The sequence below is a fragment of the Balaenoptera borealis genome (assembly GCF_965194805.1).
Source record: "Balaenoptera borealis genome assembly, chromosome: 3".
Classification (NCBI taxonomy): Eukaryota; Metazoa; Chordata; class Mammalia; order Artiodactyla; family Balaenopteridae; genus Balaenoptera; species Balaenoptera borealis.
The window spans coordinates 67,570,568-67,596,870 of NC_138866.1; positions in this window are offsets into that span (position 1 = coordinate 67,570,568).

Below are 26,303 nucleotides of genomic sequence, written 5' to 3' on the forward strand. Positions count from 1 at the left end.
TAATTTTGCCTGGAAGATCTGCTTAGGAAACAGGGATTATTTCATATTCCAAATTTCATTGAAGATGGGGCCAGCACTGTTATATTCTTGTATGTCTTAGTAACCATTTGGAATCTTGAAAAATGAGGCTCATCAGAGATTTTGAAACAGAGTCAGATTCACAGCTCTGAAGGAACTGTACTTCATTCATTATAGGATTGAAACTGCTGTGCCTCAACCAATGCTTCTCATAGAGAATCTCTCCAGCTGAAACTGAACAAAATAAGAAGGCTGACCTCAATTTAACTTTAAATATTTGTAATTTAACTTTCAGTGGCAAGATAATTTTCATTTGTGCTTCAATTTTATTGGATTTAATTTGTGAATACTTTGAAAGTGAGGTACATGAGTGTTCAATTTCTTCATTTCTTGAGAAATTAATAATGAAAGAGAGTTTATGTTAAAATTTGAGGACTCTTTATTGCTGTCATTTTATTACTGGAGTATCTTTGATCTCACTGTAGAACCTCTGATAGCTATGTTAATGTGGCTGGGAAAAAAATTGGAATTAGAATAGTGAGTGATCGTTAGGCTATGGATAATAGAGTGGTCTTAGAAATTTTAACCCACTGCCTGGTTCTGATCCATTTCAGAGCATTTTGGAGGCAAAACTATGCTGACCTAAGAAAACCCAAAATGGAACAATGGTGGCTCTTGGAGTGTGGTCTCTTGAAATTGAGAGTTGATCTTGTGGTGATAGTATGCTACAAATATTCTTTCTTGGAAAATAGCTCCATTTCTGGTTTATCGCTAGCGTAACAGTTAGCCCAATGCGTTTAGAGACTGAAAAGCTGAGCAAAATTGGATGCGGAAACATTTGTCCTTACTTCCTTATATTTCCTTCAACGTGGAGGGATGTGTATTAGTGCAACACTCTTGTCTCACTTCACTTTCTGCTGGTGGTGGTGCTCTGAATTCAGCTTGGTGATTTGACAGAGGAATGCGCAGTCCCAGCTCTGCCCCTTCCTCCCGCCGTTTTCTTCTGAGCAAGGTGCCCTCCGGAAGCTCTGTGGGAGGCTTGCTTTAGGTACGTTCCCTTGTGCTCTCAGTCTGACAGCGGTAGACTCCCACAAGAAAGGCCTGACGATGTTTTGCACCACCTTTCTTACTCTGAGGTTTCGTCGTAATGCTAATAGTTATCTCTGTCCTACTCCTCATCTGTCTCTGAAGTGGTTCAGAATTCAGGACAGGAGAAAACGGTTACAGTTTATGAGACCCTTCAAACTCCAAATGATCCTCTTAGCACTTAAGGAAGGAATAAAGGGGGTAGGAATACAAAACTCCGTCCTACCACCCAAATCTAAACTGTCCTTGAGCCTTTTGTTCCTGGCTCCCTCTCCACGGGTACTCCCATTTAAGCTAAAAACCAGGCCAAATTAAACCCTTAGGATAATAAGCAGACACCCAGTTATGTCCTCCATGGCAGAGATTCTGCTGTTTAGAAGGTGGAGGAAATGCTTTGGATCTGATCTGTTCACTCTGGGATTGTTCTCATTTCCTAGAGGATTGGCAAAGCACCTCCCTATAGGGTTTATTTCAGAGGTATTCTGGCTCATCGTCCAGTGCTTCTTCATTATACCATATTGTCTAGTAAAATCTGAGAATCCCTCTTTGTATATTTCCACTGCTGAGTGACATGCACAGAGGTGTTCAATGCAGTAGATCCCATTAATACACTGGCATCAGGATATAAGCCAACATTTGCTTTAGAGATGTTCTCTAACAGTTGAGTGAATAAATTCTATGAGTATCATAGGTACACAAAGCATAGTTTTTTAAGGAGTCCTCACCTTTACCATTATCCAACTGGTGACTTTGGCCAAGTCACTAAATAACTTTAAGTTTCAGTTCCGCAATATGTTTGTTAAAAAAAAAAAGATAATGATACCTACTCAAATATGTGATGTTAAAGTAATACCACAGATGTAGAAGTGATTGAAAAGTTGAATGGATTTTAGGAATGTTATGTATCTGAACGATAGTGTAACCACAGCCATGGACGACTAAGGCTCTTGATGATGGGTGTTTGGTGAATGTGCTTTTTGTGAGTCATCCATTCTATTGTGTGTAGCACTGGGCACAAAGCAGGCACTCTGAAGTATCTCTTCATATGATTATCACATTACAAACAGCTGAAGGATCCAGCTTTCCACAGGATCCAGTATATGTTTCTAAATATGAAGGTGTAGCATTTGGATAAACCTTTTTTGTTAATGTTGATAGTGAACAAAACAGTCAGAACCAAGTGTTTATTTTGCTCAGTCTTTGATTCTGCATAGCTAGGCACTGGTTTGACTCTCCTTTCTTGCAGGGAAAAGGCCCATGACTCATAACAGGCCTTTCCCTAGACCAGTGTTTCTCAGATACGTTAATTCTGATTAACAGTAGGTTGATTCTGTAGGTTAGGGTTGGGCCCCAAGATACTGCATTTCTAACAAGCTCACAGATGATACTGATATTATTGGTCTGCAGACACTTTGAGTGGGAAGGCAAGTCTCAGAGGCCATAGACAGATCCTTTCTAAAAAGGACCTTAAAAAAGAACAAAAAGGGGAAAACTACTCTTGCAATTAATTTGAAATTGATCAAGGTTCCAGCAGGGGAGGGGGGAGCAGTGTTGTGTTTTATAGCCTAACACCTGTAGCTTGAGGAATGATTTGTCTATCTAGAAAACTTTATGAAATTCATGAAAAAGACAGGTAATCATTGACCAGATTTGAAGAATTCTTTGTAAAGCTTAGCAGCTGGAAAGAGTTGAACAAATATGATGCATATTTTCTTGCCCATTGAGGTCAGTTAGTTGGCAGATAGGAAGAGCTACCTCTCGATATCATTGTCATTGTTGTAGTCAGTTTCTTCATCATGAAAACATCTATTTGGAGCACATCATTAATGATCAATTCTGTTATGCATCCTGTCAAAAGTCTACCATATAATCTGTATGAGATAGGCCACGTTGTGACATCAACCTTGTCCAGGTAAATAACAATATTCAGTCCCTTAGAGATAGCTTTAACCTTGTATGCATGCAACTACTACAAGAATCAAGAATCAAATGAAGTATTTATTTATAAAAGTATTTATCTCCCCTTTGATGGTAGGTAGGAGGAAGCCAATATAATCAGAACACCAATTAGCTTTTAGCATTTTCTTTATTCCTTCTGTTTTTTCATGATCATAGTCAATGATGAATCTGATGTAATGACCATCAAAAACAAGAAAAATAAAGTGCCCACACTATCAAGGGCCCCCCTTTTTGTAATGAAAATGATCACAATAGGATCTCATTAAATTGGGTCAATTGAGATTGGGTGAGTTTAAGTGAGTATAACATATGAATCATGGCATGTTTTAATAATGTATTACTTTCAAATATCCACAATAACTAGAATGAAGCTCAAAGAACACTTTTTAATGAATAAATAAGAATACAATTAATCATTTGATATTATAAGTAGATTCTTTTAAAATGTTTGAGGGTGTCAGAAAATTGTTCTTTGAAGTTGTAACTTTATTGCTCCTTTTTACCATTACCATGTATGTAAAAGTTTTGTTTAAAAATAAATTGACCCAAACTTAAAAAAAATCCTAGTCCTTCTATATGTGCCATATGATGGTGCTGGAAAAAATGAAATCTTGCTGACATTACAAGTTTGCTTTTCTGTCTGGCTGAAGTTCTTTCAGGCCCTCGGCCTGTGAACATAAGCTCAGGTTATATTTTGACCAAGTCAAGAGACCGTTTTTAGGTGGCATAAGGATAATGCATGGTTCTCTTTCCTTCCTTTTCATATGAGTTAATTTCTGTTGCTGTCTTCGTGTTCCAGTGTTGTTTAGAAGCAGACGATGGTATCCTGCCAGATGCTTGCATTCCAAGGTTCTTGTCTATAGGTGGAGCCGCCTATCTGGCGTTTGATGAAAACCCTTTCACTGATGATTCTATTTTCACATTTTTTTTTTAATAATCTCCCAATTAACTGCTTCAATATGTTTATGAAATTTCTAACCTGATAATACCAACAGGCATAACATTTGGTAGAGATATTTTGATGTGAGCATAGCTGGTAGTGGTAATACAGCAATAATTGCCGGCTCATTTACGGACTATTTAGGTCGTGCAGTGAGCCAGATGAGAACAGCTAATGAGCACAGCTTCTTGCTGTAATTAGTCAAACAGTGGTGGCTCACAGATGATTTACAGTTTGCAAAAAAATCTGTGTATTTACTGAAGTGCTTATGTATTCTGTAAAGTTGTGACAAAGTAACAACTTGGGGATGTTGTGCTTTCTGCCCCCACATACCCTTCAGAGAGCTTAAACAATAATGCTCTCAGCACCCGCAGCTTTGGCGGCGAGTGGCGCAAGTGATAGGTGGCTTCAGGTTTTCTTTTTTGCCTGTTTCTCACCCAGTATTTCTTTCATATCCCACAGTTTCTTTCACATGCCTCTTTAACAGTGTGGCAGGTACAACAAAGCATCTCCACAGCTTTTCCATTATGTCTGCTGTAAGGTGAGATTGTTTTGTTAGTCACATTTTTAAGAGCCAAACAGCTGGAATAATCACAAGTAACTGCAGAGTATGGTGACCTGTCTTTAAAAGGTGGATTCTCTGTTTCTGGAGAGGACTGAAGCCAGAAAGCTATACCTGTAGATTTAGAAGGATCTCACTTGGAAAATATTCTGTTAAAAAAAAAAAAAAAAAAAAGATTGGTTTGAAGCTGCCCTTGGTTTTGGAATTATGCCAGAGGCATGACTTTAGATGCCTGTGATGATTAGCTTTCAAGGAAAGATGGTTCTGCCACTTTTTAAAAATATTTTTCTATAGGTAAAAAAATATTACTGTTAGATTTTTTCCATTATATTTTTTTCTTAATTTCTCTTCTTGCAATCAATCAGACTAATTTCTTCTTTGTTCTAATCTTGGTACCAATAACTTGTTAATGTCTCTGGTCAAGCTTGAACATTGCCACACCACTTGCTAACCACACTCATCACTGTGGCAGCCAGAAGTGACTGTCTTGTACAGCGATCCCATTGAAGACAGAAGGGTGTTTCCTTTTGGCATCAGTCTGATGGGCATTCCAGAAAAAAAAGAAAAGAAGGACAGAATGAAGGAAGAAAGGAACCCTAACCTATTGAAGCATTTAGTTAATCAGAGAAAGCAATTAGAAGGAATGAATATCTCTTGGGCTATCTGAATATTTTTTAAAGGTGGATTTTTCAGTTACTTGCAACAAAAATCTTGCTAAAGCATACAGTTCCAAGAAGTTGTTCATGACTCCTTTTGTTCATAAGTCCAAAACAGCTCTATACAAATGGTAGCCCACACCATCTCTTGGTGATGAACAGAGTTGATAAATTTTGCCCTGGCTTAGATTTTTATTGGAGTTAGAAGGGTGTAAGCAGAGAGGTTATGAACTTCTTTGATATTGGTAAATACCATTTAAAAGAAAGCACATGGAACTAGAAAGTACTAAGGGGGTAATAAATGTTTATTGACAAGATTGGGCAAAATTAGGAGTAAGGAACTCAGAATGACGACGGCTAGGTCTCTGCTTCTCCAATGTGAGTAAGTGGGACTTTCTTACTAACACACAAACCCACACAGTTTTGTTCTTACTACTTGTCTGCTCTTATAGGTATGCCTTGATGTGCTTTCTACTTGGCTGCTTGCATTAATTTCTGTTAGTGAATCAACAATGAAAAAAAACCCATCCTCACACCATACTCTGCTAGAGAGCAGAGACTATGGTCTTTTTAAAAAGTATTAATTAATAACCAATTCAGGGCAAGTTCATTCTGGAGAGTTTATAAGACATAAAATGGTATAAGTGTAGTCAAAAAGTCAAGGATATTAACATTTTCTGTTGATAAGAAACTGTCAAGTGCTCCTTTTAATGAAGTGTGCTTGTTTTGGTGGCCTAATGGCACCTACTTATTTCCTTATTTACAGAGGCAACCTTCTGTCACCACTATCTCCCAGGAAAAAGAAAGCAATAATGCACTGAGATTAAGAGATATCCGGACCAGTTTCTTAGCAGAAACATGGCACTGCAAGCAGTGCTCTAAGCCCCAAGCAATGGAAATGTGATGCTCTGAGCAGGGAAACCCTCACTTTCTTCAGCTATAAAATGCAGACAATACCAGCCACTGTGAGAAATGAGGGAGGATTGAGTGGCTAGCATAGTGCCTAGTGTATAGTAGATATTCAATAAAAGGTAGCCATTATTCTCATTAATAATAATTATGATAGATGTAACTTGCTAGAGAAACCAGCTGATCTCGAAAAGTTGAAGTGTACTTTTATGACAGTGATGTTCATTTAAGAATTATTAGCTGTTCTTCTTTGATATAGGTTCTTTAACAAACTGCATATGGGCATAGGGAGTGCCTTGAGAAAGACACATTAGTTGGTGGCCTGTAAGTGGTGGCCTCTACGTAAGGAGAAATGGGATTCACACCTGGGAGACTACCTTCAACTCATAACAGTAATGGTGAAAATGTCTAAGCAAATTTTCTACGACGCTAACCTCCAGTAATTTTTCCTTCACTTTTGTTAGTCTTTTCTGACATTTTACTTAGAAGTGTTAAACTTAACACTATTCTCTTTTTTTTAAAAAAAAGTATGCAGCAGCTAACTTTCGACTGTTTATCAGCTATCTGTTTGTCCATTAGGCTTCTCTTACTTAGTGCATATTTCCCTATTTATTTGCATTGTTACCCAGAAAACATAATATCAAGATTCTGTTGCTCCAATTAATCATTGAACAGGTCTGGCAAAAAAATTTCACAGGAGAGAGAATTTTTCCTTTTAATCATGATACGTATTAAACACAAACTTGGTTATAAATCGTCAAGGCAGTTACTTACTGAAATTAAACTTGATATGTGAGCCTCTTGGACCAAATCCCCTTGGACATTCTCAATTATTGTGTAAGACAAAATTATTTTTCTCTGCATGGGTCTTCTAAGAGTCTGAGAGGCCACTGTGTAATCATCTTAAGTATGACCTCTTGAGGAAATGGCACACACACACACACAGAACACGGTAAGCACAGTTATGGGGTCTGAGAAAATTGACTAAACTTGTAGGATAAGAGACTGTCACAAGTTCACTAAAGATGAAAAAAATTATGAATCTTCATGTACCTAGGATTTAAAAAATTATCTCAAGGAGGTAACTTTTAAGTGCTTGTCAATGACCATAGAATAGTTAATTTATGTGAGAGATAATAAAAATTCTTAAATGGATAAAAAACACGTATCTGCAGTTGTTATAGAAGACTTTTTCAAAGTGAGGTACCATTTTGTACTCAGAAGACTGGCAAAATCTCTAGAAGATGAACATGAGTTTATATGTGTAGAAATGAATACTTTCATACTTATTTTTGCAGCTTCATTAAGACATATTGATGCATAATAAGCTGTACATATTTAAAGTATACAATTTGATGCCTTTTAACATACCTGTCATATCTTTAAAGACATTGTCATATCAGAATAATGAACATATTCATTGCCCCCAAGAGTTTCTTTGTGCCCCTTTGTAATTGATCCATCTCTCCTCCTCTCCTGTCTTCCCAATTAGTGATCCTCTTTCTGTCACTATAAATTAGGTAACATTTTATGGAATTTTATAGAAAGATAATCAAAGAGTATGTACTCACTTATTGTCTCACTTATATCACTCAGCATAATTATTTTAAGATTCATCTATGTTTTGTGTATCAATAGTTTATTTTTTTATTGCTGGGTAGTATTCCATTGTATGGCTGTACCAGAGTTTGTTTACCATTTGATAGTAGACATTGGAGAGTTTTTTTTTTTCTTTGAGGGTGAGCTGTATAAAGCTGCTCTGAGTATTAGTGTACAAGGTTTTATATGGACATGTGTTTTCATTTCTTGGGTAAATATGTTGGAGTGGAATGGATAGGTCATACTGTAGGTGTATGTTTAACTTTTTAAGGCATTGCCAGGCTGTTTTCCAAAGTGAAACTGTTTTCAGCAGTCTCTGAGAGTCTCACTTGCTCCACACCTGTGCTAACATGGGTATGGATCATTTAGTATGATCAGTTTTGGGTTTTGGTTTTTATTATTTTTAATTTTGTCTATTATAATATGTAGTGGTATTTCACTGTGGTTTTATTTTATTTAAGTTCTACAGCTGTGTTTTCTTTATCAGAATTCTCTTGGGTACTCTAAGTCCTTTGTATTTCCACATATATCATAGAATCAGTTTGATAATTTTTACCCAAATGCCTGTAGGGGTTTTTATTAGGATTGCATTAAACCTGCAGATCAATTTGGGAAGGAGTGACACCTTAGCAATAATAAGTCTGCTGAGCCAAGAACACGGAATCTCTCTCCCTATATTTAGATCTTCTTTAATTTCTCTCATCAGTGTTTTCTACTTTTCAGTGTATAGGTCTTGTACATATTTAGTCAAAATATATCTCTGTTTTATATTTTTTGGTGGCATTATAAAGGGTATTTTGTGGATTGATTTAATTTTAATTTCCAGTTGTTTGTTGCTGGTACATAGAAATACAATTAATTTTTGTTTTTTGACCTTCCATCCTGAGAATCCTTCTAAACTCACTTATTAGTTGCCTCTTTTGAAGATTTCCTAGGATTTTATGGGTAGACAATCATGTCATCTGCAAATAAATATCTGCATGTCTTATTTATTTGTTTATTTATTTATCTATTTATTTTCATACTTCATTGCACTGTTTAGGACCTCCAGGATCATTGGAGCAGACATTCTGTCTCTTTCCTGATCTTAGGGAGAAAGCAGGCAGTGTTTCACTATAATATATGATGTTAGTTGTAGCTTTTAATGTATATGTCCTTTATCAGGCAGAGGAAATTGCCTTCTATTCCTAGTTTGCTGAGGGTTTCATCATGAGTGGATGTTGGATTTTGTCAAATGCTTTTTCTGCTTCTATTGATATGGTCATTTGGTGTTTCTTTTTTAATCTGCTAATTTGATTAATTGCATTGATTGATTTTGAATGTTAAACCAATTTGAATTTAAATCAAATTTAAGTCAAACCAACTTGAATTTCTGAAAAAAATCATACTTAGTCATGATATATTATTCATGCTTATATTTTTGCATTTGCTTTGCTAATACCTTAAGGCCTTTTACATCTATGATCATGAGGGATATTGGTCTGTAATTTTCTTTTCTTATAATGTCTTCATCTGGTTTTGGAATCAGGGTGATGCTGCCTTCATAGACTTAGTTGGGAAGTGTTCCCTCTTTAAATTTTTCTGTAAGAGTTCATGTAGAATTTGTATTATTATTTACTTAAATGTTTAGTGGCATTCATTAGTGAAGCTATCTAGGTCTGGACTTTTCTTTGTGAGAAGGTTTTAAATTGCAAATTAAGTTAAGTAATAGGTAGAGAGTCTTTAGTTCATTTCTTGATTGGGCTTTGATAGTTTATATCTTCCAAGAAATTGTCCTATTCATCTAAATTGTTGCACTTCTTAGCATTTTAACCTCATAGAATGTGTAGTATTGTCACCTCTGTCATTCTTGATATTGGTAATATGGGTCTTTTTTTCTTGATTTCTGGTTAGAGGATTATCAATTTTATTAATCTTTTCAAAGAAACAGCATTAATTTCTTTATCGATTTTCTATTTTCTAGTTTATTTTTTTCTGGTCTGATCTTTATTATTTCCCTTCTTCCGTTTATTTTGGTTTCATTTGCTCTTTCTTTTCCTCAGTTTTTAGTGTAGATATTCAAGACATTTATTTAAGACTCCCTTCTTTTTTTTCTAATTCAGGTGTTTAGTGCTACAAAATTTCCTCTAAGCATAGCATTAGCTGAATCCCACAAATTTTGATATGTTTTCATTTTCATTCACTTCAAAACTGTTAATTTCCCTTATGATACTATTTTGACACATAGTTTATTTAGAAGTTTGTTGTTTAACTCACATGTATTTGGGGATTTGCTAGAGATTTTTCTGTTAAAGATGTCTAAGTTCATTTAGTGTGATCAGAGAACATACTTTATATGGTTCGAATCCTTTAAAATTTATTAAATTTTCTAATGGCCCAGATTATAGTCTGTCTTTGTAAATCTTCCATAAAAAGAAAAAGAATGTGTCTTTTTCTGTTATTGCATGGAATGTTCTATAAATGTCACATATCTTAGGTCAAGATAACTGAGATTATCATGAGTCTTCTAAACCTTAAATACTTTCTGTCTACTTGTTCTATCAATTACTGAGAGATGGTTATTGGAATCTTTGATCATTATGTACATTGGTCTTTTTTTACCCTTTAAATTCTGTCATTTTTTGCTTCATATATTTTGAAGCCCTGTTATTAGGTGCATAAACCTTTAGGACTTTTATGTTTTCCTTCTGAATTGATCCCTTTATCATTATGAAATGACTCTATCTTCTTTATCTTGACAATATGCTATGCTCTGATATCTATTTTGTCTTATATTAATAATGCCACTTCAGCTTTTTTTGACTGGTGTTAGTATGGTATATCATTTTCCATCCTTTTCATTTTAACCCTTTGTGTTTTTATATTAAAGTGTGATTCTTGTTAGCAGCATATGGTTGGATTTTTTTAAATCCAATTTGACAACCTTTGTCTTTTAATTGGAGCATTTGAACCATTTACATTTAATATTACTATTGATGTTTTTAGGCTTAAGTCTCATCTTGCTATTTGTTTTCTGTCCTGTCCTTTGTTAGCTTTTTCCTCTTTTTCTGTCTTCTTTTAGGTTAATTAATTATTTTTTGTGATTTCATTTATTGGCTTGTTTTGTTCTTTTAGTGGTTGATTTAGGTTTTTTTTCAAAGATATGTATGCAACTTGAATTTGTCACCTATTGAAAGTGAGACACTATTCTGTAGTTACCAGACTGACAAAAATTTTAAAAGAGGAATATGAACTGATTGAAGAAATAAATATACTCTTACATTTCTGGTAGGTGTATGAATTGATATCATGTGTCTGGCGTGCAATTTGTCAGTAGTATCGAAAACCCTAAGATAATCCATTTGACACAACTGTTCTACTTCTAAGATGTTAACTTAAGGAAAAAAAGTGGGTGGATGCACAAAGGTGTATGTATAATGATATTTTTACCACAGCAATGTTTATAATAGCAAGATAATGGAAATGCTTTGAATATCGAGCAACATGGGAGAGATTAGATAAATTATACTGTAGCCATTTTTTAGAATATCACACTATCATTAAAATGATGTTGTAGATTTGTAATTTTGCCATAGAATGATGCTGTCTTGCGTGTGTTCTCTCCCTCCCTTTCTCTCTCTCTCCATATACATGTATGTGTGTATATATACATGTACATACATACATATAGAATTACAGGATAATATGTAATCTTATTTTTTGATTGACAAAAAAACACACATATATGTGTGTATTTTTTCTAATGGGAAGAATGTGAAAGTATAACAGTGCCTATGCCTAGGTGATGGAATTTTATCAATTTTACTTTTAATATTTCTTTTTTAATGTAATAATCATGAATTAAGTAATTTGTTTTAGTTAAAGCTAAAATATAATAGTGATAGCAGTGACTACTTTGAGCTTAATTTTTCTATTATTTAGTCATTTTACCAGAATAATTGAGGTGATACTATTGACTATGTGTCTCATAAAAATGTTTTAAAATGTCAGGGACTGCACCTAGTCCCGTATTGATTTTGGATATTTTGTATTATGTTATATGATTAAGTCTTTTAATAGCATTGATAAACATTCATAAATGACAGAGGCAGTTTGCAGCAAAACAAGGACAGTGTAGCATCACATTAGTAACTGACTATCACATCCCACTTGTCTAGAGTAATGTAAAATGAACTTATCTTTTTACAAAAGATAACGGGAGAAATTCAAGCCTTTGGTTTCATTTAGTTCAAGTACATAACCCAGTTCTCTACAGTTGCTTCATCTCAAAAGGGTGTCATTTTCTGAGACGTTCTCTGATTTTGCTCATGTTAGAAATATCTTCAAGAAGTCTTTTTCAATAAGTTTCACAGTTCTGCTTTGAGCCTTAGATAAAAGTACATTGCTTAAAGGTGGTAAAATTTAGAAAACAAAATAAACTGAATTATGTTGGAACTTATGTTTTAATTCAGTTTCATACTTTCTTTGTCAGTATTTGGGGCATACAGCTTCTCTCTCAAGGGGATTTATTTTCTGATTTGCTTTCTTATGTTTATTCTCATGAGAAACACCTGCAACATTTCATGAAAATCATTGCCCTCATATATTTTTCAGAGTTTTTCTTTTTTCTCCTCTGAGGATTCATTTATTAGGTGTAAGTTAGAAGAACCAACCTGAGGCTTTGGTTTACATACCAATAATCTGTGGCTTCCCATCAGTGATTTCCATTGTAGGTTTGTATTACTGTGAGAATACCTGAATTTTTCTGAGGAAATAAGATTTGTTTTTCTTTTCTTTTTTTCTTGTGCTTGGTTAAGGAAACTTATCTTCAAGTGTAAATTTCAACCTAAATTGGAAGAGATATACATGTAATATGCCACAGTTTGTCAAGTGCTTTAGGCAATTATTATATGGAATAAATCATAGGTAGCATCAAGAGTAGGTAAGAAAATATGGCAAGTATACAAGATAGTTTGCAATTAGAGGAATTTGGCTTTAGAGAAATTAATTTAATATACCATAAAACTTGATGAACTAGTGTTTGAGTGTCCGTCAAGCTAATAACTTTCCCAGTATATGTAGTGCCTATACTAATTAAATCTGAAAACAAGGAAAAGATGAAACTCTGGAGCTGGAACTTGAGATCAGGAGATACAGCATAATCCCATTTTTAAATCTGGAAAGCCTAAGGAAGAAAATATACCTAACCCAGTTCCTTTTGTCAATTAACAAATATTTGTTGCCTGGCTCCTATCTGCAAACCGTCTGCCAAGCACAGGAGACTCAGTGAACAAGACAGACGTGGCTCCTGTGTTTAGGGAACTTAATTCCTGCACTGTAAATAGCTTCTATCTCAGAGTATTTTGGGTGCTTTTTAACTTTTGTGCTCCTCTGTATTTTCAAAAATTCCTATTCCTAAAAATACGATTTCAAAGAAAAAACGAGTAAGTAACTGCATTTTAAAAAGTGGCCTCAGGATAAATAAAATCTATAAATCAGTAAAGTCATTATTCACTGAAGTCTATACTCTTGTTTCTAGTCAGCTTACTGTGGCGTGCCATCCTGAGTTTGTTTCTCTCATTTAACGGTTCCAGTTTGGTTTCACTTTTTTGCTTTCCCTACAGTTGATTCATGGTGATACACTTCCTACCTCAAGATTTTGTATGTTCTGTTTTGCAGGCTTTGCAACCCTCTGGATCAATGGCTTTTTCTTACTTTAATTCCTTTATCTCTGTCAGTTCATTTTGGCCTCATTCTTTAAACTAGTCATTATAGAACACCCAGAAACTCCAACCCAACAACTTTTAATGTGCTTTAATAATTACGTACTTCGTTTTGAAGATTAGAAAGGGAGGATCCCAAGTGTCCTATTCTCTATCTAGCAAAATATCTGAATGTAGAGAAGGACAGGAGCTAGTATATTCTGTATGGACTCTCATTCTTTCAATCAGTAAATATTTGAGGGCTAACATTTACTGTGTGATTATTCTGTGTTAGGCATCATGGTAAGTACTTTATTTAAATTATTTCAACTAAAATGTATAAGTATTCTATGAAGTAATTTCTGTTAGTTTCCTAGGGCTGCTAGGAAACCACAGACTGACTGGCTTAAAACAACAGGATTTTATTCTCATCTTTCAGGCCAGAAGTACAAAATCAAGGTGTTGGCAGGTTTGGTTTCTTCTTGCGGGCTTGGAGGGAGAATCTATTCCATGCCTCTGTCTTAGCCTCTGATGGTTGCAGCAATCCTGACATTCTTTGGCTTTCACCTTCCTAATTCCAACCTCTGCCTCTGTCACCACGTGGCCTTGTTCCCTCTGTGTCTGTGTCTTCACATGGTGTTCTTCTTTTCTTATTCGGGTACCAGTCATTTTGGATTAAAGGTCCACCCTACTTCAGTATGACCTCATCTGAAATAATTACATCTTCAACAGCTCTATTTCCAAATAAGGTCACATTCTGAAGTTTGGGGAAGGAAATGAATCTTTGGGGGATAGTATTCAACCAGTATATAAATATCATTCTCCTTTACACAGATGAGGAAACAAAGAATCAGAGCGGTTAACTAATTTACTTAGGGTTACATGTGTTGTGGGGAGTTAGGATTCAAACTCAGATCTGTCAGTTGACAAAGTCCATGCTCTTTAACACTAATATGAGATGCATGAGGAAACTTTCCATATCTCAGTAAATTTATAATCCAGTTGGGGAGCAGAGTCACAAAAATTTAAGTAATAGCAAAAAGGGAGTACTTCAAGGAGACTATACAAAATAAGCTACTAAGTATCCTACTAATTATCTTTACAAACAAAATAGCACACAGTTAGAACATAGTTTCATTTTTTCTGTCTTTTAAAAATGTGGTGTACGGAGAACTACAACAAAGTACAAACATGATTATTGAATCTATGTGTCATTACTTTTTGCTTCCTTCAGTACAAGTTAAAATCAAAGCTCGCTGCTACATTCTTTGCCTTTTATAGTTTATCATATCTCTTTATATATATAATCTGCATCTTAAATTCATCTATGCCAAGGCCAAGACTTTTGCCCCAGAATCTTCTCTTTCCTTCAAATAGAATTAGGTAGTATCCTAACTTACTCCTCTCTTGTCTCTGGCAACTCACTATCATGTTTTGGGGCCAATAGGAGCAGCTGGGCATGCTAAAGGCATAAGGCTAATACTAGAAACCACCTTCTGGGAGTTGAAGATGACAGGGGTAGACATTACCTATGTGACTGGGTCTTCAGCTTAAAGAAGAACAAACGTTATCTGTGTCAAGGCTGGCAGGATTGGAGGCACCATGGTCATTTACAGAACTGGGGTACAAAGATACAGTGGGGCTGGCTACAGAGTTGACTTGCTGGTGATTCTCTGAACTGCACTTCTAGGTATGAATAGATTTCCTCCAACATCTGATTTATACCAGTGACAAAACTTAGGGCAGAAATAAGCTAAGTTGTTACTGCTGTGTAGTGTGGGTGGAAGTGCTGTGTGTGTGTTTCTTTTATCACACAGAAAGGTGCAGAGATTAAGTGGCTCAGCTCCCATTGAATCAAGACTATTGGACATTTCCCTGCACATTCTCCCAGGGAAAGTAGTATTTAGCTGTAAATAATATTTATATAGTTCTTTGGGAGAGAGAAATAACATTTATTAAGCACCTGAAATGCGGGAGACATTCTTTTATGTGTTTAATATATATTATCTCATTTAATTCTTATCACGTCTTTTTATGTTCCTCAAAATAATGCTACCAGGAGGTATTATTATTATCCTGCACTGTAGATAGGAAGATGAGATTTGGTGAAGCTAAAAGCTTTTCCAAACCACTAGGCTAATAAGCTCCTTGAGGAGAGAGACCATGTCTGGGGTTTTTGTTGATTGTTTGCTTTATGTTTTTATTTTCCACCATGGCAAACCCCAACTCAGCATGGTGCAGCAGGACACATGTTGGCATTTGTGCCAGTGTGTGTTCATCCTAATTTTAGCTCATCTCTTTCTCTTTGTTATTTGGGAAATGCCATAGCATTAGTTAGCTCTCATCAAATAACCATATGCCCCCTACATTTTCCGTTCTCCTTTTCTGTGAATTTGGTGTCATGTGACTAGTTGTAGCCGATGGCTACACAATGGAGGGTATACATGCCATTGCTGGTCATTTTAGAGCTGCTGTGCCTCTTCCACCTCTCTCTTTTCTGCCTGTGGCGACCTTGAAAGGCAGATGTTTCAAACGGCATAGCTGCAAAAGGAGGCTGGTCAGATTACTGACTCAGCATTTGGAGAACAACCATATAGGAGAGCAATACAACCACATATAAAGTGTAAATGTAAACTTCCACTGTATTATCTCTCTGAGATTTTGGGGTTGTTGGTTACTGTATCATAGCCTATCCTGTCATTATTAGCACAGACAATACCTTTTGTTGATTTTCTTCAATACCTTCTTCCTCTTAAGATACTTTCCTTGTCCCTTACATAGCGCTGCCTAGAAAAAGAATGGTATGCTTTTGAGTGGGGAGGACTTTGTCCACAAGTGTGATCAAGAACATCTTAATTACATTCATTACACAATGAGAATTTCATTAGTGTTAAGTTTAATGACATTGTCAGAAGCAAAGAATTCTACTATTGAATACATCTTACAAATTGCTATAGGCACTGTGTTATTGGAGTATGTTTAATGAAAGTTAATAAGAAGCATGCTATGTGGGATGAAAGCTTTTTCTTTACTTCATTGTAATGGCTACTCAATCCAGGCTATAGCAGACCATTCTAATTACGGGCTCATATCTTGGATTTTTAGCATTTAAAAATGTTAATTTGAACCTAATTATTGAACGGACAACCTAAAAGTTGCCACTTTTGTTTTTATTGACTCAGAGTTTACAGAGACAATTAAATAATGCAGTGCAACCCTACAAGGAGGATTTCCTTTCACTTTTTGCCAGCAGAGTAGTAATATAGCAGCCGTTCTGAGGCAAAAAGTAAGATATTCATTGAGGCTGCCTTCAGTTGCTTGAGGATACAGACCATCTGGCAATGAGAGGAGATGGGGCTCAACGTGCCCTTTGTGAATAAAGTGATTGCCACTGGGAGGAATAATTCTTCCTTTAATTGTGTACCTATTTGAGAAGAGAGAGCAATCAAAGGGTCTCCCTTCTCAGATGAAAATGATGAATGACCTTGAAGACTCAGCACTAGTCATCCTTGGAAAACTGGATTCTCATCAACTCTGCTCATTATGAGTTCAGTCTGAGTGTACACAAAGCATCTATTGACTTCAGTGGGAGTTCTAAGGCACAATCAGTCCTGAGGGAGGCGATGTTTTTAAATTGTGCTTCCTATCTCACTGAAAGGCTAGAAAACGAAGGCAGAAAACACAGACGCCTCAGTTATGAGCCTTAGAATAAGATAAAGCATACAGTATGGGTTTCACATCAGTATCAACAGTTAACTGCAACCACTACTTGCAAATGGAAGCTTGTGGTGCTTGGTGTCACTCAGTCACTGCTACTATGAAGGAGAGAGAGAAATGTAAAACGATCTTCCCAGAAACAAATATTCAGTTTACAATTCATCTGAGACCAGGATAAGTGAAAGAGAAATGCTAGAGTTCATGGAGCTTAGATTTTATCAACTGGTATTAATAGTTACGATTTCATGACTTTACTTTTTAAACTAGCAAATATCGAACCAAACTTCATTGTGCTCAGTTCTATATCTGTTACGGCAGTTACCTACCAGTTGCTTGATAAATCCATTTTATTGTTGCAGACAATGATGATGATGAAGATGATGATGACAGAAATGCAGAAGAAATATGACATAGGCTCCCCTCTCACACATTTCATGGAATATAGATATTGTAACCTGATGACCTTAGTCATGTTTTACTAAAGTTATTTCCTTTTAGTCATGATTATGGTTTCAATACCATCTATGCTATCAAGGAGAATTGCTATGTGTACCAAAAATCAGATCTTTCAAAATTGTGTTGATCCATCCCTCTGAGTAGACAAGTGAGAGAACTGGAGTGGAATGAAGGGATTTCTGCCTGAGTCATTATTATTCATTATCAGTTGAATCATTTGAAACCTTGAGTTAGGAATAAAGAGTTTGTCAGTAAGCAATATCTAAAAACTACTAAGTTAATGCTCCTTCTACCTATCTTATGACCAGAACATGCCTTATGTCCTTTACTTTGGTCTCATAAAAACTAATTTTAAAATCAGCCTGGGCAGAGTCTAAAAACCTAAACTTAAAGTGATATATTGACCATTACTAACTATACATCACCACTTAGCAAAGTGCGTTTTTTACTTTTAATGAAGGGATTTTAATGACATAAATCTAAGTAATTTTATTACCATGCTAGGAACATTGTAAGTAATCAACAAATATGTTTGAATTGTTTCTCTCTGTGTCTCAGTTGAGTCCTGTACAAAGACCTGTTCTCTAGCAGGTTTCTCTTTTATTCTGCTTTCTATCTCTAATCTTCTTCCCTTATCTAACTCCAATGACAGAATCTTTCCATGAGTTGCGTGCACTTTCAAGCACACTGCAGGTTTCTCAGAACAGTTAAACAACAACTCTAATTACTATGTATAATTGAAGAGTAATTTTCCACAGTACAGGTGCAGTTACCTGAAATCCATTCTTCCGCAAAATACTTAACTCTTTTCCCCATGTTAATTTTGCAAGGAAACTATTTATCTTTCAATAACCTCCTTTTCTTTCTATTTAAAAGGTGAATTGGGCTTTACTTTCTTTGCAACAAGAGATATTATCATATCAGTTTATTCCTGTCAGCACAGTTTGCTGAGATTAAATTGATTCTATTGAGGAGGGCGTGGGCTTTGTCCATTTACTAGAATTGACTATCATTTAATGCAACAGTGATTATTTACTTTTATTTCTTCTGGTCCGAGACCATTAATGCTCTTTACTGAGAATCTAAGTACTGTCTGTCGTAAAGAAATGAGCTCTGCAAAAGCAAGACCCTATCAGTTTTGTACTCTTTGCAGTGTTAAGTCAGGTGTAGCGGGGAGGGCAAGAAATGGAAGGTCTCCTCCACAAAGAAATGTTTTCTTTTCTTGATTTTTTGGAAGTCTGATGTAAACAAAAGAGCATTTTACACTAAATATATAACTAACTTCCATTAGTTTCCTCAACCTTGAAAAAGTATGAATGTGCAGCTCTGTATACACATTGAAAAAAAAGCTTTGTTAGAGAATTTGTTCTGTTTCAGCTTAATAATTAGTAATATAGCCTTTAGTTTCAGGTAATATTTAATCTGTTAATGGAACATTAATGAATAGAAGGAAGACTAAAATAGAAGTGTTGCCTTACAGCTTAAAGATGGCTGGAAATAGCTGCTTTTTGAACTGATGACCCTGCCTCCCCAAACTCTAAGCAAGTGATGCTCTCGGTCTAAGGTATCTTTTATCTTCATAATTAGAACTGAGAAAATTAAATCCTATTCCTGAATTCCAGATATTTCAGCTTCTTTGCCTCATGTCATCTTTAACTTAATAATCATCCTAAAGTTGTTGTTGTTGTTCTTTGAGGAGGTTTAATCCACTTTTTAGGACAGTCTGAATGTCTTGTGATTCTTGAAAACAAAATGGCAATGGCATTTTATGCTGCAACATGCTACATAACACTTCCCCAGCAGCAGAAATTCAGCGCACCATAAGTGAGGGTTCTTGGATTCACACACACACACACACACACACACGCGCGCACACACACACAGAGTTATTAACAGTCTTGTAGGACTTTGCAGGGCAGATTCTATGCCTGAGTTTGCTGATTAATTTGTATAATTCTTTTGCAAGTGTTACCCAGTAGGCTTCTTGGGTATACATTAATACAGTAGACTTAAAGTCACATATGCACAACAAAACAAATCATAAATAATGAGATACAAAAAACCAACTGTCACTGAGGTAGCAATTATTGGTGTCTCTTTTTCGCTTCAGTGACTTTTTCCTTTTACCCTGAGACACGCAAACAGAACAAACAATTAGCGAAATAATTGATGATCAGTACCTTCAAAGCTTGTGGTGACCTGGTTTATGCTTTATAAGCCTAATAATGAGAACACCTCTTATTACTGATTAGTGTGCTGCCTGGTGCTCTCTGATGGTGCTCAGGAGGTACATCTGTATCAGACAAAAGGTTTTTATCTGCCCTTTACAGTTAGTTGGTCCCTAATGAACTGAGCTTTTGTCCCTTGCTGTTTTTAGATTCCAATTAAACTTGTTTATAGAACAGACAAATAAAGATGAACTGTTTTCCATGACTTAATATTGTCTTCCAATAGGGTTGTGTTGAAGTTGGTGGCAATTAACATATATAGTAATGTTTTTAATCATTTACATATTAAACCACATGCAAAATGTGTCCATGTTTTCTGAATCTTCTTTGTGCTTGTCAACCCATTCTCTTAACTTGCATTGGGTATGCTAATTACCCTCTGTCAAGCTAGGGTAATTCATCTTTTCCAAGAAAAAAATTCGGTTTTCATTTTTATGCTTGAGAAAGTCAAAGAATGGCAATTTATTCTGGAGCTTTCAGAACCAGAAAGAAATGCTTTAAGGTTATGACAAACTGATTTTATGTTGTGCACAGCAAGAAGTATTAAACAGATAAATAGCATGTCATGTTAGAAATTTTATGTTAGAGTATAATTTCGTACCTCTTTTGTTGAATTTTCTATCAACTTGCATCCTATATTAGGTCCTTATACAAAATACATGTATAAAATATTTCTTGATCACAAAAACATGGAGAATGAAATAGGGAATCCTTTTGGTAGCCACATCATCCCCAAACAAATTAAAAAGTCCCACAAACCTGAGAGACTGTGGAACTGTTAGTTCTCTTGTAATCTGTAGATAGCCTCAAGTTTTCACTTTCACAGTTCTTAAACAAAGATTTTAAATATGGTCATACCTTATCAGTGAGATGGGGAACTCTTTAAAATTCCTCTAGGATTTTCAGGAAATGTGTGACATTAGCTCACACTCCCATATCCCGAACACTATTCCTTCCATTTGGCAGGCCCTCAGTAAATGTCTATTAATGGATTCATTTCTCCATCTCCGTCCATTTGATTCATCTGATTTTGAGTTAAGTATTAGTGAAAAAGCTATGCCCTGGGCTTCCAATGGCCTTGATGAACAAGGAGACCACCTGGGAGATATTGTTTGAGTAGGTGAGCTTTTTGTTTTCGTGAAACATCCAGAGTATGTCTTGCATAGACACTGCAATGGAAAGCCAAGCTAGTACTATCTGATGCCTTTTGAAAATTGTGATGAATTTGTTGTCTTCAACTGATTAGAACAAGTAAAAATAGAAAATGTTCTTTATTCTGTAGTCCTGAGGAAAAGATGGGAATATAATTCTAGTTGTATTCTAATTTCTTTTCCTCTTTGTTCTGGAACAAATCTGAGACAGTTTGTACAAGGCACGTTTTGGATGGCTATCAATCCTTCAGACACTAAAACTTGCTACTCTACAATGCAATATAAATAGCTTGGATGATCTATAATTTTTAAAAATATATATTTCCAGCTATGTGTTTAGTCTTTGAGATTAATACCAAGTGGACATTTTTTTTCCTTATGCAGTTATGGTCAGTGAAAGTGCCAGATAATCAAATCCTACATAATAGAAGATTTCCCAGTAGGTCATGTGTACATGTGGTTGAAGTGGGTATGTAGAAATACACAATCAAATTGCTAGATCAGTCAGCTCTTTCTGTTCCTTTAGTAAGACGTGGTGACAGATGACCATGGCACATGGAGTGCCAGTGATTACTAGGCTATTCCATAGGGAACCCACACATTTTTGCTCCCACAAGGTAAGTTGCATGCTTACCAAGAGTTAGTTGTGTTTGCTCCCAAGCCTATGTATGCCATTGGTACTTGTTATCTTAACCACATAAAATTGCTTATAATCTTAATTACTTTTTACATCCATGAAATATGAGTGCAAAAAAGAAAGCTATGTTTCTGTGACAACTAAATTGAATGCTTTGGAAAAACATGTTAAAGTTAACTTACTAAAAAAAAAAGTGTTGTAGAGTTAGATTTGGGTGAGACAAAGGAATACATAAAAATCTTTAAGGATACCCCACTCAGATTGCTATGTAAGTCTCTATTAGTTGAAGAAACTCCAACTAGAACTCATAGAAAATGCATTATGGATGTGATTTATGCAAGAAAGATAAACAGACAGATCCACACTCAATGAAAAGGCCCACACAGAAATGAAAATTATTTGGTTCCTCCTCAAAATATTGGTGAAATAATGCACAGTCATATATTTTAACTTAAAATGCTTAGAACATATTCTTTTAACTATCTCCCACTTTAACTTCCTTTTTGGGTTAATTTGACAACTGTTATTCCCATTTGCTTTGATAAGAGAGCATCTAGTGTAACATAAGTAGAATTTCCTTATAACCAGTACTTTGGGTAATTGATTAACTAAACATCTTTGGCTAGGAGCCCAGACTCATATTTATTTTCCTGCATCTTGCTCTGTGGTGATGTTAGAGTGAAATAACTCTAGAGCATGGAAAAATATTTTTGTCCCAATTTGAAGCATGGTAAGGAACTAAATTATGGGTAAGCCAAATGACTGATTCAGGATCAGATCATTTATAAAGTGGAGTGTCTAGGTGATCTCACACCAGTTTACTCCTCAAAGCATGAATCCTGTACATTTATTTCTGTAACTGTAATTTCTTCAAAGGCTAGCTGTTCTCGTTTGATGAATAGTAGGCTATTGGATTTTGGCAGCAAGTTCCAGGATTTCTCCCATTTTATATGCATATCTAGCACAGAGTATGTAAGTGAGAACTAGGCTCTGGGTAACTGACACATTAGCATGTGTGAAAATAGCTCAATTAACACAGGTAGAATGTGAGAACGTCCATTAATTCCTCAGGAAACAATGGCTCATAGTGCTAGGACCAATGCAGGGTCTTGCAGATGGTGTCCAACCAACTGTGTTTGCAAAGACACAATGCAGCATCTGGAGGGCTGGCAAAATACAACAGCTTCAGAGACAGCAAGTCAAATTTGATCAGAGAGACCAACACTTGACCACATGAGTGTCTCAGCTTCCTGGGATATGTTCCAAAATCCATCCATCTCATCCAGTGTGACAGTCAAAAAAAGTCACACTTCACATCTCTGCATCAAGCCATGTCTCTGACTGTCACACAACTCAGCCTGCCTGACAGAATAAATTTATGGCATCCTCCAAAGGCTTCCTCACCTTTTTTTAAATGCATAACCTTTTCTTTCCCTTAAGTAAAAGAATATGCGTAATAGACACAATGAACTACAAATGCAGTTTTCTGTGGACAAAGGAGGAGACCAAGGATTTTAATAATTTCATTGATTTTAGAAAATGCTTCTTCTCTTACCAGTGGTCCCTTTGTGGAAATCAGGGCACCAGGCAATATAACCACCTGAGCGTGTGCAATGGTTAACAGAAAGGGCTCTTGAGTCCAACTTTCTGAGTGTGCATAGCATTATCTATTATCAGCTGTGTGCCCTTGGGTGAGACACTCAACATTCCTGGGCTTAGTTTATATTTCGTTTTTTAATTGGGGGGGAGTAATATATCTATCTCTAGAGTGTCATGAGGCTACAAGTAGAATAGTTAGGATATTGTCTAGAATATAATACAAAGTTAGTAAATGTTATAAATTATTTTTTAACATCTTTATTGGATTATAGTTGCTTTACAATGGTGTGTTAGTTTCTGCTTTATAGCAAAGTGAATCAGCTATACATATACATATATCCCCATATCTCCTCCCTCTTGCGTCTCCCTCCCAACCCTCTAGGTGGTCACAGAGCTCCGAGCTGATCTCCCTGTGCTATGCGGCTGCTTCCCACTAGCTATCTGTTTTACATTTGGTGGTATATATAAGTTCATGCCACTCTCTCACTTCATCCCAGCTTACCCTTCCCCCTCCCCGTGTCCTCAAGTCCATTCTCTACGTCTGGGTCTTTATTCCTGTCCTGCCCCTAGGTTCTTCAGAACCAATTTTTTTTTTTAGATGCCATATATATGTGTTAGCATACAGTATTTGTTTTTCTCTTTCTGACTTACTTCACTCTGTATGACAGACTCTAGGTCCATCTACCTCACTACAAATAACTCAATGTCATTTCTTTTCATGGCTGAGTAATATTCCATTGTATATATGTGCCACACCTTCTTCATCCATTCATCTGTTGATGGACACTTAGGTTGCTTCCATATCCTGGCTATTGTAAATAGAGCTGCAATAAACATTGTGATACATGACTCTTTTTGAATTATGGTTTTCTCAGGGTATATGCCCAGTAGTGGGATTGCTGGGTCGTATGGTAGTTCTATTTTTAGTTTTTTGAGGAACTTCCATACTGTTCTCCATAGTGCCTGTATCAATTTACATTCCCACAAACAGTGCAAGAGGGTCCCCTTTCCCCACACCCTCTCCAGCATTTACTGTTTGTAGATTTTTTGATGATGGCCATTCTGATTGGGGTAGGTGTTACCTCAATGTAGTTTTGAATTGCATTTCTCTAATGATAAATGATGTTGAGCATTCTTTCATGTGTTTGTTGGCAATCTGTATATCTTCTTTGGAGAAATGTCTATTTAGGTCTTCTGCCCATTTTTGGATTGGGTTTTTTGTTTTTTTGATATTGAGCTGCGTGAGCTGCTTGTAAATTTTGAAGATTAATCCTTCATCAGTTGCTTCGTTTGCAAATATTTTCTCCCATTCTGACGGTTGTCTTTCTGTCTTGTTTATGGTTTCGTTTGCTGTGCAAAAGCTTTTAAGTTTCATTAGGTTCCATTTGTTTATTTTTGTTTTTATTTCCATTTCTCTAGGAGGTGGGTCAAAAAGGATCTTGCTGTGATTGATGTCATAGAGTGTTCTGCCTATGTTTTCCTCTAAGAGTTTTATAGTGTCTGGCCTTACACTTAAGTCTTTAATCCATTTTGAGTTTATTTTTGTGTATGGTGTTAGGGAGTGTTCTAATTTCATTCTTTTACATGTAGCTGTCCAGTTTTCCCAGCACCACTTATTGAAGAGGCTGTCTTTTCTCCATTGTATATTCTTGACTCCTTTATCAAAAATAAAGGTGACCAGATGTGTGTGGGTTTATCTCTGGGCTTTCTATTTCTATCCTGTTCCATTGGTCTATATTTCTGTTTTTGTGCCAGAACCATACTGTCTTGATCACTGTAGCTTTGTAGTATAGTCTGAAGTCCAGGAGCCTGATTCCTCCAGTTCCATTATTCTTTCTCAAGATTGCTTTGGCTATTCGGGGTCTTTTGTGTTTCCATACAAATTGTGAAATTTTTTGTTCTACTTCTGTGAAAATTGCCATTGGTAGTTTGATAGGGATTGCACTGAATCCGTAGATTGCTTTGGGTAGTATAGTCATTTTCACAATGTTGATTCTTCCAATCCAAGAACATGGTATATCTCTCCATCTGTTTGTATCGTCTTTAATTTCTTTCATCACTGTCTTAGAGTTTTCTGCATACAGGTCTTTTGTCTCCTTAGGTAGGTTTATTCCTAGGTATTTTATTCTTTTTGTTGCAATGGTAAATGGGAGTGTTTCCTTAATTTCTCTTTCAGATTTTTCATCATTAGTGTATAGGAATGCAAGAGATTTCTGTGCATTAATTTTGTATCCTGCTACTTTACCAAATTCATTGATTAGCTCTAATAGTTTTCTGGTAGCATCTTTAGGATTCTCTCTGTATAGTATCATGTCATCTGCAAACAGTGACAGCTTTACTTCTTGTTTTCTGATTTGGATTCCTTTTATTTCTTTTTCTTCTCTGATTGCTGTGGCTAAAACTTGCAAAACTATGTTGAATAATAGTGGTGAGAGTGGACAACCTTGCCTTTTTCCTGATCTTAGAGGGATTAGTTTCAGTTTTTCACCATTGAGAACGATGTTGGCTGTGGGTTTGTCATATATGGCCTTTATTATGTTGAGGTAAGTTCCCTCTTTGTCTACTTTCTGGAGGATTTTTATCATAAATGGATGTTGAATTTTGTTGAAAGCTTTTTCTGCATCTATTGAGATGATCATATGGTTTTTCTCCTTCAAGTTGTTAATATGGTTTATCACATTGATGATTTGCATATATTGAAGAATCCTTGCATTCCTGGGATAATCCTCACTTGATCATGTTGTATGATCCTTTTAATGTGCTGCTGGATTCTGTTTGCTAGTATTTTGTTGAGGATTTTTGCATCTATGTTCATCAGTGATTTTGGCCTGTAGTTTTCTTTCTTTGTGACATCTTTGTCTGGTTTTGGTATCAGGGTGATGGTGGCCTCATAGAATGAGTTTGGGAGTATTCCTCCCTCTGCTATATTTTGGAAGAGTTTGAGAAGGATAGGGTCTTCTGTAAATGTTTGATAGAATTGGCCTGTGAAGCCAGCTGGTCCTGGGCTTTTGTTTGTTGGAAGATTTTTAATCACAGTCTCAATTTCAGTGCATGTAATTGGTCTGTTTATATTCTCTATTTCTTCCTGGTTCAGTCTCGGAAGGT